The following is a 15,706-nucleotide window of genomic DNA, read 5'->3' on the forward strand; positions in this document are numbered from 1 at the left end:
TTCTGGCGGTGGGGAAGCAAGTGCAGGCCCGTTTTGCCTGCCGCAACGCCTGGCTTCTGTTTGAATTGATCTCTTTCAGGTCCTCCAAATGTGCGAAATCAGAAATTAGCATAGAATCCCTCGACTGAGGAAACAGGCGACCGACCTCTCCCAAGAGCATCCCCCAGGCACCCAAACCCATACCGCATGACTATGTATTTACCCCGAACAAATGCACCGAACCTACACATCCCTGAAAACAATGGGCAATTTAGCATGGCCAGAACACCTGACCTGCACACTTTTGGAGTGTGGGAGGAAAGCGGATCCGTCGGACGAAATCCACGCAGACACGGGCTGAATGTGCAAACTCCACACAGGTAGTCGCCCGAGATTCGAATCGACGTGGGTCCGTGGCGCTGGGAGGAAGCAGTGAAATCCTGATTATAATTGCACATGCTGAAGCTTCGATTTATGGAGAGCTCTCAAATCGATGGTCTGCTTTTCTTCAAAATCGACTCAGACACATCAAACGGAACCTTCATGCGCATCTTCCTTGTTTTGGAGCAATGGCGATGTGGCAGTGCGTGTGGGAGTGTCGGTGTCTGCGGCTTGTGGTGGGGTGGATTGTGTCGAGCAGAGAGTGGATGCTGGGGGTGGGGACTGTGCGTGGTGTTGGAGGGATGATGACGAGGCTGTCTCATGAGCACCGTTCTTTCTTTGGCGGTGCTGTGTTGTAAGCTTGCTGATGGCTTGGACGGTGCCAGAAGTGTGTGTTGAGGAGGGTTGTTACAGTAGAGACAGGACGGTGCGGCAATGGAGTGGGGGTGATGAAGAGAGATGGCGGCTTGGAATCGGCCCTGCACAGCCGGGGCTGCCAGTCTTTCCCACTGAATTGTGTGGATTGTGGCAGAATGGCTGCGGGGCAGTGTGAAGCGTGAACGTTTTTGCCAGCTCGTGCAAGCGCACGCCTGGCGCCCGGGTAGCTCAGTCGGTAGAGCATCAGACTCTTAATCTGAGGGTCCAGGGTTCAAGTCCCTGCTCGGGCGGGTCGCTTTTAAATTGCACTGCCACAGGACAACAGAGACGGCGGTGCGAGCAAATCAGACTCAATGGCCCTCCCGTTCTGGCGGTGGGGAAGCAAGTGCAGGCCCGTTTTGCCTGCCGCAACGCCTGGCTTCTGTTTGAATTGATCTCTTTCAGGTCCTCCAAATGTGCGAAATCAGAAATTAGCATAGAATCCCTCGACTGAGGAAACAGGCGACCGACCTCTCCCAAGAGCATCCCCCAGGCACCCAAACCCATACCGCATGACTATGTATTTACCCCGAACAAATGCACCGAACCTACACATCCCTGAAAACAATGGGCAATTTAGCATGGCCAGAACACCTGACCTGCACACTTTTGGAGTGTGGGAGGAAAGCGGATCCGTCGGACGAAATCCACGCAGACACGGGCTGAATGTGCAAACTCCACACAGGTAGTCGCCCGAGATTCGAATCGACGTGGGTCCGTGGCGCTGGGAGGAAGCAGTGAAATCCTGATTATAATTGCACATGCTGAAGCTTCGATTTATGGAGAGCTCTCAAATCGATGGTCTGCTTTTCTTCAAAATCGACTCAGACACATCAAACGGAACCTTCATGCGCATCTTCCTTGTTTTGGAGCAATGGCGATGTGGCAGTGCGTGTGGGAGTGTCGGTGTCTGCGGCTTGTGGTGGGGTGGATTGTGTCGAGCAGAGAGTGGATGCTGGGGGTGGGGACTGTGCGTGGTGTTGGAGGGATGATGACGAGGCTGTCTCATGAGCACCGTTCTTTCTTTGGCGGTGCTGTGTTGTAAGCTTGCTGATGGCTTGGACGGTGCCAGAAGTGTGTGTTGAGGAGGGTTGTTACAGTAGAGACAGGACGGTGCGGCAATGGAGTGGGGGTGATGAAGAGAGATGGCGGCTTGGAATCGGCCCTGCACAGCCGGGGCTGCCAGTCTTTCCCACTGAATTGTGTGGATTGTGGCAGAATGGCTGCGCGGCAGTGTGAAGCGTGGACGTTTTTGCCAGCTCGTGCAAGCGCACGCCTGGCGCCCGGGTAGCTCAGTCGGTAGAGCATCAGACTCTTAATCTGAGGGTCCAGGGTTCAAGTCCCTGCTCGGGCGGATCGCTTTTAAATTGCACTGCCACAGGACAACAGAGAAGGCGGTGCGAGCAAATCAGACTCAATGGCCCTCCCGTTCTGGCGGTGGGGAAGCAAGTGCAGGCCCGTTTTGCCTGCCGCAACGCCTGGCTTCTGTTTGAATTGATCTCTTTCAGGTCCTCCAAATGTGCGAAATCAGAAATTAGCATAGAATCCCTCGACTGAGGAAACAGGCGACCGACCTCTCCCAAGAGCATCCCCAGGCACCCAAACCCATACCGCATGACTATGTATTTACCCCGAACAAATGCACCGAACCTACACATCCCTGAAAACAATGGGCAATTTAGCATGGCCAGAACACCTGACCTGCACACTTTTGGAGTGTGGGAGGAAAGCGGATCCGTCGGACGAAATCCACGCAGACACGGGCTGAATGTGCAAACTCCACACAGGTAGTCGCCCGAGATTCGAATCGACGTGGGTCCGTGGCGCTGGGAGGAAGCAGTGAAATCCTGATTATAATTGCACATGCTGAAGCTTCGATTTATGGAGAGCTCTCAAATCGATGGTCTGCTTTTCTTCAAAATCGACTCAGACACATCAAACGGAACCTTCATGCGCATCTTCCTTGTTTTGGAGCAATGGTGATGTGGCAGTGCGTGTGGGAGTGTCGGTGTCTGCGGCTTGTGGTGGGGTGGATTGTGTCGAGCAGAGAGTGGATGCTGGGGGTGGGGACTGTGCGTGGTGTTGGAGGGATGATGACGAGGCTGTCTCATGAGCACCGTTCTTTCTTTGGCGGTGCTGTGTTGTAAGCTTGCTGATGGCTTGGACGGTGCCAGAAGTGTGTGTTGAGGAGGGTTGTTACAGTAGAGACAGGACGGTGCGGCAATGGAGTGGGGGTGATGAAGAGAGATGGCGGCTTGGAATCGGCCCTGCACAGCCGGGGCTGCCAGTCTTTCCCACTGAATTGTGTGGATTGTGGCAGAATGGCTGTGCGGCAGTGTGAAGCGTGAACGTTTTTGCCAGCTCGTGCAAGCGCACGCCTGGCGCCCGGGTAGCTCAGTCGGTAGAGCATCAGACTCTTAATCTGAGGGTCCAGGGTTCAAGTCCCTGCTCGGGCGGGTCGCTTTTAAATTGCACTGCCACAGGACAACAGAGAAGGCGGTGCGAGCAAATCAGACTCAATGGCCCTCCCGTTCTGGCGGTGGGGAAGCAAGTGCAGGCCCGTTTTGCCTGCCGCAACGCCTGGCTTCTGTTTGAATTGATCTCTTTCAGGTCCTCCAAATGTGCGAAATCAGAAATTAGCATAGAATCCCTCGACTGAGGAAACAGGCGACCGACCTCTCCCAAGAGCATCCCCCAGGCACCCAAACCCATACCGCATGACTATGTATTTACCCCGAACAAATGCACCGAACCTACACATCCCTGAAAACAATGGGCAATTTAGCATGGCCAGAACACCTGACCTGCACACTTTTGGAGTGTGGGAGGAAAGCGGATCCGTCGGACGAAATCCACGCAGACACGGGCTGAATGTGCAAACTCCACACAGGTAGTCGCCCGAGATTCGAATCGACGTGGGTCCGTGGCGCTGGGAGGAAGCAGTGAAATCCTGATTATAATTGCACATGCTGAAGCTTCGATTTATGGAGAGCTCTCAAATCGATGGTCTGCTTTTCTTCAAAATCGACTCAGACACATCAAACGGAACCTTCATGCGCATCTTCCTTGTTTTGGAGCAATGGCGATGTGGCAGTGCGTGTGGGAGTGTCGGAGTCTGCGGCTTGTGGTGGGGTGGATTGTGTCGAGCAGAGAGTGGATGCTGGGGGTGGGGACTGTGCGTGGTGTTGGAGGGATGATGACGAGGCTGTCTCATGAGCACCGTTCTTACTTTGGCGGTGCTGTGTTGTAAGCTTGCTGATGGCTTGGACGGTGCCAGAAGTGTGTGTTGAGGAGGGTTGTTACAGTAGAGACAGGACGGTGCGGCAATGGAGTGGGGGTGATGAAGAGAGATGGCGGCTTGGAATCGGCCCTGCACAGCCGGGGCTGCCAGTCTTTCCCACTGAATTGTGTGGATTGTGGCAGAATGGCTGCGCGGCAGTGTGAAGCGTGGACGTTTTTGCCAGCTCGTGCAAGCGCACGCCTGGCGCCCGGGTAGCTCAGTCGGTAGAGCATCAGACTCTTAATCTGAGGGTCCAGGGTTCAAGGCCCTGCTCGGGCGGGTCGCTTTTAAATTGCACTGCCACAGGACAACAGAGAAGGCGGTGCGAGCAAATCAGACTCAATGGCCCTCCCGTTCTGGCGGTGGGGAAGCAAGTGCAGGCCCGTTTTGCCTGCCGCAACGCCTGGCTTCTGTTTGAATTGATCTCTTTCAGGTCCTCCAAATGTGCGAAATCAGAAATTAGCACAGAATCCCTCGACTGAGGAAACAGGCGACCGACCTCTCCCAAGAGCATCCCCCAGGCACCCAAACCCATACCGCATGACTATGTATTTACCCCGAACAAATGCACCGAACCTACACATCCCTGAAAACAATGGGCAATTTAGCATGGCCAGAACACCTGACCTGCACACTTTTGGAGTGTGGGAGGAAAGCGGATCCGTCGGACGAAATCCACGCAGACACGGGCTGAATGTGCAAACTCCACACAGGTAGTCGCCCGAGATTCGAATCGACGTGGGTCCGTGGCGCTGGGAGGAAGCAGTGAAATCCTGATTATAATTGCACATGCTGAAGCTTCGATTTATGGAGAGCTCTCAAATCGATGGTCTGCTTTTCTTCAAAATCGACTCAGACACATCAAACGGAACCTTCATGCGCATCTTCCTTGTTTTGGAGCAATGGCGATGTGGCAGTGCGTGTGGGAGTGTCGGAGTCTGCGGCTTGTGGTGGGGTGGATTGTGTCGAGCAGAGAGTGGATGCTGGGGGTGGGGACTGTGCGTGGTGTTGGAGGGATGATGACGAGGCTGTCTCATGAGCACCGTTCTTTCTTTGGCGGTGCTGTGTTGTAAGCTTGCTGATGGCTTGGACGGTGCCAGAAGTGTGTGTTGAGGAGGGTTGTTACAGTAGAGACAGGACGGTGCGGCAATGGAGTGGGGGTGATGAAGAGAGATGGCGGCTTGGAATCGGCCCTGCACAGCCGGGGCTGCCAGTCTTTCCCACTGAATTGTGTGGATTGTGGCAGAATGGCTGCGCGGCAGTGTGAAGCGTGAACGTTTTTGCCAGCTCGTGCAAGCGCACGCCTGGCGCCCGGGTAGCTCAGTCGGTAGAGCATCAGACTCTTAATCTGAGGGTCCAGGGTTCAAGCCCCAGCTCGGGCGGGTCGCTTTTAAATTGCATTGCCACAGGACAACAGAGAAGGCGGTGCGAGCAAATCAGACTCAATGGCCCTCCCGTTCTGGCGGTGGGGAAGCAAGTGCAGGCCCGTTTTGCCTGCCGCAACGCCTGGCTTCTGTTTGAATTGATCTCTTTCAGGTCCTCCAAATGTGCGAAATCAGAAATTAGCATAGAATCCCTCGACTGAGGAAACAGGCGACCGACCTCTCCCAAGAGCATCCCCCAGGCACCCAAACCCATACCGCATGACTATGTATTTACCCCGAACAAATGCACCGAACCTACACATCCCTGAAAACAATGGGCAATTTAGCATGGCCAGAACACCTGACCTGCACACTTTTGGAGTGTGGGAGGAAAGCGGATCCGTCGGACGAAATCCACGCAGACACGGGCTGAATGTGCAAACTCCACACAGGTAGTCGCCCGAGATTCGAATCGACGTGGGTCCGTGGCGCTGGGAGGAAGCAGTGAAATCCTGATTATAATTGCACATGCTGAAGCTTCGATTTATGGAGAGCTCTCAAATCGATGGTCTGCTTTTCTTCAAAATCGACTCAGACACATCAAACGGAACCTTCATGCGCATCTTCCTTGTTTTGGAGCAATGGCGATGTGGCAGTGCGTGTGGGAGTGTCGGTGTCTGCGGCTTGTGGTGGGGTGGATTGTGTCGAGCAGAGAGTGGATGCTGGGGGTGGGGACTGTGCGTGGTGTTGGAGGGATGATGACGAGGCTGTCTCATGAGCACCGTTCTTTCTTTGGCGGTGCTGTGTTGTAAGCTTGCTGATGGCTTGGACGGTGCCAGAAGTGTGTGTTGAGGAGGGTTGTTACAGTAGAGACAGGACGGTGCGGCAATGGAGTGGGGGTGATGAAGAGAGATGGCGGCTTGGAATCGGCCCTGCACAGCCGGGGCTGCCAGTCTTTCCCACTGAATTGTGTGGATTGTGGCAGAATGGCTGCGGGGCAGTGTGAAGCGTGAACGTTTTTGCCAGCTCGTGCAAGCGCACGCCTGGCGCCCGGGTAGCTCAGTCGGTAGAGCATCAGACTCTTAATCTGAGGGTCCAGGGTTCAAGTCCCTGCTCGGGCGGGTCGCTTTTAAATTGCACTGCCACAGGACAACAGAGACGGCGGTGCGAGCAAATCAGACTCAATGGCCCTCCCGTTCTGGCGGTGGGGAAGCAAGTGCAGGCCCGTTTTGCCTGCCGCAACGCCTGGCTTCTGTTTGAATTGATCTCTTTCAGGTCCTCCAAATGTGCGAAATCAGAAATTAGCATAGAATCCCTCGACTGAGGAAACAGGCGACCGACCTCTCCCAAGAGCATCCCCCAGGCACCCAAACCCATACCGCATGACTATGTATTTACCCCGAACAAATGCACCGAACCTACACATCCCTGAAAACAATGGGCAATTTAGCATGGCCAGAACACCTGACCTGCACACTTTTGGAGTGTGGGAGGAAAGCGGATCCGTCGGACGAAATCCACGCAGACACGGGCTGAATGTGCAAACTCCACACAGGTAGTCGCCCGAGATTCGAATCGACGTGGGTCCGTGGCGCTGGGAGGAAGCAGTGAAATCCTGATTATAATTGCACATGCTGAAGCTTCGATTTATGGAGAGCTCTCAAATCGATGGTCTGCTTTTCTTCAAAATCGACTCAGACACATCAAACGGAACCTTCATGCGCATCTTCCTTGTTTTGGAGCAATGGCGATGTGGCAGTGCGTGTGGGAGTGTCGGTGTCTGCGGCTTGTGGTGGGGTGGATTGTGTCGAGCAGAGAGTGGATGCTGGGGGTGGGGACTGTGCGTGGTGTTGGAGGGATGATGACGAGGCTGTCTCATGAGCACCGTTCTTACTTTGGCGGTGCTGTGTTGTAAGCTTGCTGATGGCTTGGACGGTGCCAGAAGTGTGTGTTGAGGAGGGTTGTTACAGTAGAGACAGGACGGTGCGGCAATGGAGTGGGGGTGATGAAGAGAGATGGCGGCTTGGAATCGGCCCTGCACAGTCGGGGCTGCCAGTCTTTCCCACTGAATTGTGTGGATTGTGGCAGAATGGCTGCGCGGCAGTGTGAAGCGTGGACGTTTTTGCCAGCTCGTGCAAGCGCACGCCTGGCGCCCGGGTAGCTCAGTCGGTAGAGCATCAGACTCTTAATCTGAGGGTCCAGGGTTCAAGGCCCTGCTCGGGCGGGTCGCTTTTAAATTGCACTGCCACAGGACAACAGAGAAGGCGGTGCGAGCAAATCAGACTCAATGGCCCTCCCGTTCTGGCGGTGGGGAAGCAAGTGCAGGCCCGTTTTGCCTGCCGCAACGCCTGGCTTCTGTTTGAATTGATCTCTTTCAGGTCCTCCAAATGTGCGAAATCAGAAATTAGCACAGAATCCCTCGACTGAGGAAACAGGCGACCGACCTCTCCCAAGAGCATCCCCAAGGCGCCCAAACCCATACCGCATGACTATGTATTTACCCCGAACAAATGCACCGAACCTACACATCCCTGAAAACAATGGGCAATTTAGCATGGCCAGAACACCTGACCTGCACACTTTTGGAGTGTGGGAGGAAAGCGGATCCGTCGGACGAAATCCACGCAGACACGGGCTGAATGTGCAAACTCCACACAGGTAGTCGCCCGAGATTCGAATCGACGTGGGTCCGTGGCGCTGGGAGGAAGCAGTGAAATCCTGATTATAATTGCACATGCTGAAGCTTCGATTTATGGAGAGCTCTCAAATCGATGGTCTGCTTTTCTTCAAAATCGACTCAGACACATCAAACGGAACCTTCATGCGCATCTTCCTTGTTTTGGAGCAATGGCGATGTGGCAGTGCGTGTGGGAGTGTCGGAGTCTGCGGCTTGTGGTGGGGTGGATTGTGTCGAGCAGAGAGTGGATGCTGGGGGTGGAGACTGTGCGTGGTGTTGGAGGGATGATGACGAGGCTGTCTCATGAGCACCGTTCTTTCTTTGGCGGTGCTGTGTTGTAAGCTTGCTGATGGCTTGGACGGTGCCAGAAGTGTGTGTTGAGGAGGGTTGTTACAGTAGAGACAGGACGGTGCGGCAATGGAGTGGGGGTGATGAAGAGAGATGGCGGCTTGGAATCGGCCCTGCACAGCCGGGGCTGCCAGTCTTTCCCACTGAATTGTGTGGATTGTGGCAGAATGGCTGCGCGGCAGTGTGAAGCGTGGACGTTTTTGCCAGCTCGTGCAAGCGCACGCCTGGCGCCCGGGTAGCTCAGTCGGTAGAGCATCAGACTCTTAATCTGAGGGTCCAGGGTTCAAGTCCCTGCTCGGGCGGGTCGCTTTTAAATTGCACTGCCACAGGACAACAGAGAAGACGGTGCGAGCAAATCAGACTCAATGGCCCTCCCGTTCTGGCGGTGGGGAAGCAAGTGCAGGCCCGTTTTGCCTGCCGCAACGCCTGGCTTCTGTTTGAATTGATCTCTTTCAGGTCCTCCAAATGTGCGAAATCAGAAATTAGCACAGAATCCCTCGACTGAGGAAACAGGCGACCGACCTCTCCCAAGGCGCCCAAACCCATACCGCATGACTATGTATTTACCCCGAACAAATGCACCGAACCTACACATCCCTGAAAACAATGGGCAATTTAGCATGGCCAGAACACCTGACCTGCACACTTTTGGAGTGTGGGAGGAAAGCGGATCCGACGGACGAAATCCACGCAGACACGGGCTGAATGTGCAAACTCCACACAGGTAGTCGCCCGAGATTCGAATCGACGTGGGTCCGTGGCGCTGGGAGGAAGCAGTGAAATCCTGATTATAATTGCACATGCTGAAGCTTCGATTTATGGAGAGCTCTCAAATCGATGGTCTGCTTTTCTTCAAAATCGACTCAGACACATCAAACGGAACCTTCATGCGCATCTTCCTTGTTTTGGAGCAATGGCGATGTGGCAGTGCGTGTGGGAGTGTCGGTGTCTGCGGCTTGTGGTGGGGTGGATTGTGTCGAGCAGAGAGTGGATGCTGGGGTGGGGACTGTGCGTGGTGTTGGAGGGATGATGACGAGGCTGTCTCATGAGCACCGTTCTTTCTTTGGCGGTGCTGTGTTGTAAGCTTGCTGATGGCTTGGACGGTGCCAGAAGTGTGTGTTGAGGAGGGTTGTTACAGTAGAGACAGGACGGTGCGGCAATGGAGTGGGGGTGATGAAGAGAGATGGCGGCTTGGAATCGGCCCTGCACAGCCGGGGCTGCCAGTCTTTCCCACTGAATTGTGTGGATTGTGGCAGAATGGCTGCGCGGCAGTGTGAAGCGTGGACGTTTTTGCCAGCTCGTGCAAGCGCACGCCTGGCGCCCGGGTAGCTCAGTCGGTAGAGCATCAGACTCTTAATCTGAGGGTCCAGGGTTCAAGTCCCTGCTCGGGCGGGTCCCTTTTAAATTGCACTGCCACAGGACAACAGAGAAGGCGGTGCGAGCAAATCAGACTCAATGGCCCTCCCGTTCTGGCGGTGGGGAAGCAAGTGCAGGCCCGTTTTGCCTGCCGCAACGCCTGGCTTCTGTTTGAATTGATCTCTTTCAGGTCCTCCAAATGTGCGAAATCAGAAATTAGCATAGAATCCCTCGACTGAGGAAACAGGCGACCGACTCTCCCAAGAGCATCCCCCAGGCACCCAAACCCATACCGCATGACTATGTATTTACCCCGAACAAATGCACCGAACCTACACATCCCTGAAAACAATGGGCAATTTAGCATGGCCAGAACACCTGACCTGCACACTTTTGGAGTGTGGGAGGAAAGCGGATCCGTCGGACGAAATCCACGCAGACACGGGCTGAATGTGCAAACTCCACACAGGTAGTCGCCCGAGATTCGAATCGACGTGGGTCCGTGGCGCTGGGAGGAAGCAGTGAAATCCTGATTATAATTGCACATGCTGAAGCTTCGATTTATGGAGAGCTCTCAAATCGATGGTCTGCTTTTCTTCAAAATCGACTCAGACACATCAAACGGAACCTTCATGCGCATCTTCCTTGTTTTGGAGCAATGGCGATGTGGCAGTGCGTGTGGGAGTGTCGGAGTCTGCGGCTTGTGGTGGGGTGGATTGTGTCGAGCAGAGAGTGGATGCTGGGGGTGGGGACTGTGCGTGGTGTTGGAGGGATGATGACGAGGCTGTCTCATGAGCACCGTTCTTTCTTTGGCGGTGCTGTGTTGTAAGCTTGCTGATGGCTTGGACGGTGCCAGAAGTGTGTGTTGAGGAGGGTTGTTACAGTAGAGACAGGACGGTGCGGCAATGGAGTGGGGGTGATGAAGAGAGATGGCGGCTTGGAATCGGCCCTGCACAGCCGGGGCTGCCAGTCTTTCCCACTGAATTGTGTGGATTGTGGCAGAATGGCTGCGCGGCAGTGTGAAGCGTGGACGTTTTTGCCAGCTCGTGCAAGCGCACGCCTGGCGCCCGGGTAGCTCAGTCGGTAGAGCATCAGACTCTTAATCTGAGGGTCCAGGGTTCAAGTCCCTGCTCGGGCGGGTCGCTTTTAAATTGCATTGCCACAGGACAACAGAGAAGGCGGTGCGAGCAAATCAGACTCAATGGCCCTCCCGTTCTGGCGGTGGGGAAGCAAGTGCAGGCCCGTTTTGCCTGCCGCAACGCCTGGCTTCTGTTTGAATTGATCTCTTTCAGGTCCTCCAAATGTGCGAAATCAGAAATTAGCATAGAATCCCTCGACTGAGGAAACAGGCGACCGACCTCTCCCAAGAGCATCCCCCAGGCACCCAAACCCATACCGCATGACTATGTATTTACCCCGAACAAATGCACCGAACCTACACATCCCTGAAAACAATGGGCAATTTAGCATGGCCAGAACACCTGACCTGCACACTTTTGGAGTGTGGGAGGAAAGCGGATCCGTCGGACGAAATCCACGCAGACACGGGCTGAATGTGCAAACTCCACACAGGTAGTCGCCCGAGATTCGAATCGACGTGGGTCCGTGGCGCTGGGAGGAAGCAGTGAAATCCTGATTATAATTGCACATGCTGAAGCTTCGATTTATGGAGAGCTCTCAAATCGATGGTCTGCTTTTCTTCAAAATCGACTCAGACACATCAAACGGAACCTTCATGCGCATCTTCCTTGTTTTGGAGCAATGGCGATGTGGCAGTGCGTGTGGGAGTGTCGGTGTCTGCGGCTTGTGGTGGGGTGGATTGTGTCGAGCAGAGAGTGGATGCTGGGGGTGGGGACTGTGCGTGGTGTTGGAGGGATGATGACGAGGCTGTCTCATGAGCACCGTTCTTTCTTTGGCGGTGCTGTGTTGTAAGCTTGCTGATGGCTTGGACGGTGCCAGAAGTGTGTGTTGAGGAGGGTTGTTACAGTAGAGACAGGACGGTGCGGCAATGGAGTGGGGGTGATGAAGAGAGATGGCGGCTTGGAATCGGCCCTGCACAGCCGGGGCTGCCAGTCTTTCCCACTGAATTGTGTGGATTGTGGCAGAATGGCTGCGCGGCAGTGTGAAGCGTGGACGTTTTTGCCAGCTCGTGCAAGCGCACGCCTGGCGCCCGGGTAGCTCAGTCGGTAGAGCATCAGACTCTTAATCTGAGGGTCCAGGGTTCAAGTCCCTGCTCGGGCGGGTCGCTTTTAAATTGCATTGCCACAGGACAACAGAGAAGGCGGTGCGAGCAAATCAGACTCAATGGCCCTCCCGTTCTGGCGGTGGGGAAGCAAGTGCAGGCCCGTTTTGCCTGCCGCAACGCCTGGCTTCTGTTTGAATTGATCTCTTTCAGGTCCTCCAAATGTGCGAAATCAGAAATTAGCATAGAATCCCTCGACTGAGGAAACAGGCGACCGACCTCTCCCAAGAGCATCCCCCAGGCACCCAAACCCATACCGCATGACTATGTATTTACCCCGAACAAATGCACCGAACCTACACATCCCTGAAAACAATGGGCAATTTAGCATGGCCAGAACACCTGACCTGCACACTTTTGGAGTGTGGGAGGAAAGCGGATCCGTCGGACGAAATCCACGCAGACACGGGCTGAATGTGCAAACTCCACACAGGTAGTCGCCCGAGATTCGAATCGACGTGGGTCCGTGGCGCTGGGAGGAAGCAGTGAAATCCTGATTATAATTGCACATGCTGAAGCTTCGATTTATGGAGAGCTCTCAAATCGATGGTCTGCTTTTCTTCAAAATCGACTCAGACACATCAAACGGAACCTTCATGCGCATCTTCCTTGTTTTGGAGCAATGGCGATGTGGCAGTGCGTGTGGGAGTGTCGGAGTCTGCGGCTTGTGGTGGGGTGGATTGTGTCGAGCAGAGAGTGGATGCTGGGGGTGGGGACTGTGCGTGGTGTTGGAGGGATGATGACGAGGCTGTCTCATGAGCACCGTTCTTTCTTTGGCGGTGCTGTGTTGTAAGCTTGCTGATGGCTTGGACGGTGCCAGAAGTGTGTGTTGAGGAGGGTTGTTACAGTAGAGACAGGACGGTGCGGCAATGGAGTGGGGGTGATGAAGAGAGATGGCGGCTTGGAATCGGCCCTGCACAGCCGGGGCTGCCAGTCTTTCCCACTGAATTGTGTGGATTGTGGCAGAATGACTGCGCGGCAGTGTGAAGCGTGGACGTTTTTGCCAGCTCGTGCAAGCGCGCGCCTGGCGCCCGGGTAGCTCAGTCGGTAGAGCATCAGACTCTTAATCTGAGGGTCCAGGGTTCAAGTCCCTGCTCGGGCGGGTCGCTTTTAAATTGCACTGCCACAGGACAACAGAGAAGGCGGTGCGAGCAAATCAGACTCAATGGCGCTCCCGTTCTGGCGGTGGGGAAGCAAGTGCAGGCCCGTTTTGCCTGCCGCAACGCCTGGCTTCTGTTTGAATTGATCTCTTTCAGGTCCTCCAAATGTGCGAAATCAGAAATTAGCATAGAATCCCTCGACTGAGGAAACAGGCGACCGACTCTCCCAAGAGCATCCCCCAGGCACCCAAACCCATACCGCATGACTATGTATTTACCCCGAACAAATGCACCGAACCTACACATCCCTGAAAACAATGGGCAATTTAGCATGGCCAGAACACCTGACCTGCACACTTTTGGAGTGTGGGAGGAAAGCGGATCCGTCGGACGAAATCCACGCAGACACGGGCTGAATGTGCAAACTCCACACAGGTAGTCGCCCGAGATTCGAATCGACGTGGGTCCGTGGCGCTGGGAGGAAGCAGTGAAATCCTGATTATAATTGCACATGCTGAAGCTTCGATTTATGGAGAGCTCTCAAATCGATGGTCTGCTTTTCTTCAAAATCGACTCAGACACATCAAACGGAACCTTCATGCGCATCTTCCTTGTTTTGGAGCAATGGTGATGTGGCAGTGCGTGTGGGAGTGTCGGAGTCTGCGGCTTGTGGTGGGGTGGATTGTGTCGAGCAGAGAGTGGATGCTGGGGGTGGGGACTGTGCGTGGTGTTGGAGGGATGATGACGAGGCTGTCTCATGAGCACCGTTCTTTCTTTGGCGGTGCTGTGTTGTAAGCTTGCTGATGGCTTGGACGGTGCCAGAAGTGTGTGTTGAGGAGGGTTGTTACAGTAGAGACAGGACGGTGCGGCAATGGAGTGGGGGTGATGAAGAGAGATGGCGGCTTGGAATCGGCCCTGCACAGCCGGGGCTGCCAGTCTTTCCCACTGAATTGTGTGGATTGTGGCAGAATGGCTGCGCGGCAGTGTGAAGCGTGGACGTTTTTGCCAGCTCGTGCAAGCGCACGCCTGGCGCCCGGGTAGCTCAGTCGGTAGAGCATCAGACTCTTAATCTGAGGGTCCAGGGTTCAAGTCCCTGCTCGGGCGGGTCGCTTTTAAATTGCACTGCCACAGGACAACAGAGAAGGCGGTGCGAGCAAATCAGACTCAATGGCCCTCCCGTTCTGGCGGTGGGGAAGCAAGTGCAGGCCCGTTTTGCCTGCCGCAACGCCTGGCTTCTGTTTGAATTGATCTCTTTCAGGTCCTCCAAATGTGCGAAATCAGAAATTAGCATAGAATCCCTCGACTGAGGAAACAGGCGACCGACCTCTCCCAAGAGCATCCCCCAGGCACCCAAACCCATACCGCATGACTATGTATTTACCCCGAACAAATGCACCGAACCTACACATCCCTGAAAACAATGGGCAATTTAGCATGGCCAGAACACCTGACCTGCACACTTTTGGAGTGTGGGAGGAAAGCGGATCCGTCGGACGAAATCCACGCAGACACGGGCTGAATGTGCAAACTCCACACAGGTAGTCGTCCGAGATTCGAATCGACGTGGGTCCGTGGCGCTGGGAGGAAGCAGTGAAATCCTGATTATAATTGCACATGCTGAAGCTTCGATTTATGGAGAGCTCTCAAATCGATGGTCTGCTTTTCTTCAAAATCGACTCAGACACATCAAACGGAACCTTCATGCGCATCTTCCTTGTTTTGGAGCAATGGCGATGTGGCAGTGCGTGTGGGAGTGTCGGTGTCTGCGGCTTGTGGTGGGGTGGATTGTGTCGAGCAGAGAGTGGATGCTGGGGGTGGGGACTGTGCGTGGTGTTGGAGGGATGATGACGAGGCTGTCTCATGAGCACCGTTCTTTCTTTGGCGGTGCTGTGTTGTAAGCTTGCTGATGGCTTGGACGGTGCCAGAAGTGTGTGTTGAGGAGGGTTGTTACAGTAGAGACAGGACGGTGCGGCAATGGAGTGGGGGTGATGAAGAGAGATGGCGGCTTGGAATCGGCCCTGCACAGCCGGGGCTGCCAGTCTTTCCCACTGAATTGTGTGGATTGTGGCAGAATGGCTGCGCGGCAGTGTGAAGCGTGAACGTTTTTGCCAGCTCGTGCAAGCGCACGCCTGGCGCCCGGGTAGCTCAGTCGGTAGAGCATCAGACTCTTAATCTGAGGGTCCAGGGTTCAAGTCCCTGCTCGGGCGGGTCGCTTTTAAATTGCACTGCCACAGGACAACAGAGACGGCGGTGCGAGCAAATCAGACTCAATGGCCCTCCCGTTCTGGCGGTGGGGAAGCAAGTGCAGGCCCGTTTTGCCTGCCGCAACGCCTGGCTTCTGTTTGAATTGATCTCTTTCAGGTCCTCCAAATGTGCGAAATCAGAAATTAGCACAGAATCCCTCGACTGAGGAAACAGGCGACCGACCTCTCCCAAGAGCATCCCCAAGGCGCCCAAACCCATACCGCATGACTATGTATTTACCCCGAACAAATGCACCGAACCTACACATCCCTGAAAACAATGGGCAATTTAGCATGGCCAGAACACCTGACCTGCACA

At 54.7% G+C, this 15,706-nt stretch overlaps 14 non-coding genes across 14 annotated transcripts; all 14 read left to right on the forward strand.

The window, feature by feature from the left end:
- The first annotated feature begins 955 nt into the window (after window positions 1-955).
- Window positions 956-1,028, forward strand: trnak-cuu (transfer RNA lysine (anticodon CUU)). Its single transcript has one exon. It is a non-coding gene; the product is annotated as a tRNA-Lys (tRNA).
- A 1,030-nt stretch (window positions 1,029-2,058) lies between these two features.
- On the forward strand, window positions 2,059-2,131 carry trnak-cuu (transfer RNA lysine (anticodon CUU)). The gene has a single exon. It is a non-coding gene; the product is annotated as a tRNA-Lys (tRNA).
- Window positions 2,132-3,160: 1,029 nt separating this feature from the next.
- On the forward strand, window positions 3,161-3,233 carry trnak-cuu (transfer RNA lysine (anticodon CUU)). The gene has a single exon. It is a non-coding gene; the product is annotated as a tRNA-Lys (tRNA).
- A 1,030-nt stretch (window positions 3,234-4,263) lies between these two features.
- On the forward strand, window positions 4,264-4,336 carry trnak-cuu (transfer RNA lysine (anticodon CUU)). The gene has a single exon. It is a non-coding gene; the product is annotated as a tRNA-Lys (tRNA).
- A 1,030-nt stretch (window positions 4,337-5,366) lies between these two features.
- On the forward strand, window positions 5,367-5,439 carry trnak-cuu (transfer RNA lysine (anticodon CUU)). Its single transcript has one exon. It is a non-coding gene; the product is annotated as a tRNA-Lys (tRNA).
- A 1,030-nt stretch (window positions 5,440-6,469) lies between these two features.
- trnak-cuu (transfer RNA lysine (anticodon CUU)) lies at window positions 6,470-6,542 on the forward strand. The gene has a single exon. It is a non-coding gene; the product is annotated as a tRNA-Lys (tRNA).
- Window positions 6,543-7,572: 1,030 nt separating this feature from the next.
- On the forward strand, window positions 7,573-7,645 carry trnak-cuu (transfer RNA lysine (anticodon CUU)). Its single transcript has one exon. It is a non-coding gene; the product is annotated as a tRNA-Lys (tRNA).
- A 1,030-nt stretch (window positions 7,646-8,675) lies between these two features.
- trnak-cuu (transfer RNA lysine (anticodon CUU)) lies at window positions 8,676-8,748 on the forward strand. Its single transcript has one exon. It is a non-coding gene; the product is annotated as a tRNA-Lys (tRNA).
- Window positions 8,749-9,765: 1,017 nt separating this feature from the next.
- trnak-cuu (transfer RNA lysine (anticodon CUU)) lies at window positions 9,766-9,838 on the forward strand. Its single transcript has one exon. It is a non-coding gene; the product is annotated as a tRNA-Lys (tRNA).
- A 1,029-nt stretch (window positions 9,839-10,867) lies between these two features.
- On the forward strand, window positions 10,868-10,940 carry trnak-cuu (transfer RNA lysine (anticodon CUU)). Its single transcript has one exon. It is a non-coding gene; the product is annotated as a tRNA-Lys (tRNA).
- Window positions 10,941-11,970: 1,030 nt separating this feature from the next.
- trnak-cuu (transfer RNA lysine (anticodon CUU)) lies at window positions 11,971-12,043 on the forward strand. Its single transcript has one exon. It is a non-coding gene; the product is annotated as a tRNA-Lys (tRNA).
- Window positions 12,044-13,073: 1,030 nt separating this feature from the next.
- Window positions 13,074-13,146, forward strand: trnak-cuu (transfer RNA lysine (anticodon CUU)). Its single transcript has one exon. It is a non-coding gene; the product is annotated as a tRNA-Lys (tRNA).
- A 1,029-nt stretch (window positions 13,147-14,175) lies between these two features.
- trnak-cuu (transfer RNA lysine (anticodon CUU)) lies at window positions 14,176-14,248 on the forward strand. Its single transcript has one exon. It is a non-coding gene; the product is annotated as a tRNA-Lys (tRNA).
- A 1,030-nt stretch (window positions 14,249-15,278) lies between these two features.
- Window positions 15,279-15,351, forward strand: trnak-cuu (transfer RNA lysine (anticodon CUU)). Its single transcript has one exon. It is a non-coding gene; the product is annotated as a tRNA-Lys (tRNA).
- The last annotated feature ends 355 nt before the right edge of the window (window positions 15,352-15,706 follow it).

This window comes from Hemiscyllium ocellatum, chromosome 28 (assembly GCF_020745735.1).
Source record: "Hemiscyllium ocellatum isolate sHemOce1 chromosome 28, sHemOce1.pat.X.cur, whole genome shotgun sequence".
Lineage (NCBI taxonomy): Eukaryota > Metazoa > Chordata > Chondrichthyes > Orectolobiformes > Hemiscylliidae > Hemiscyllium > Hemiscyllium ocellatum.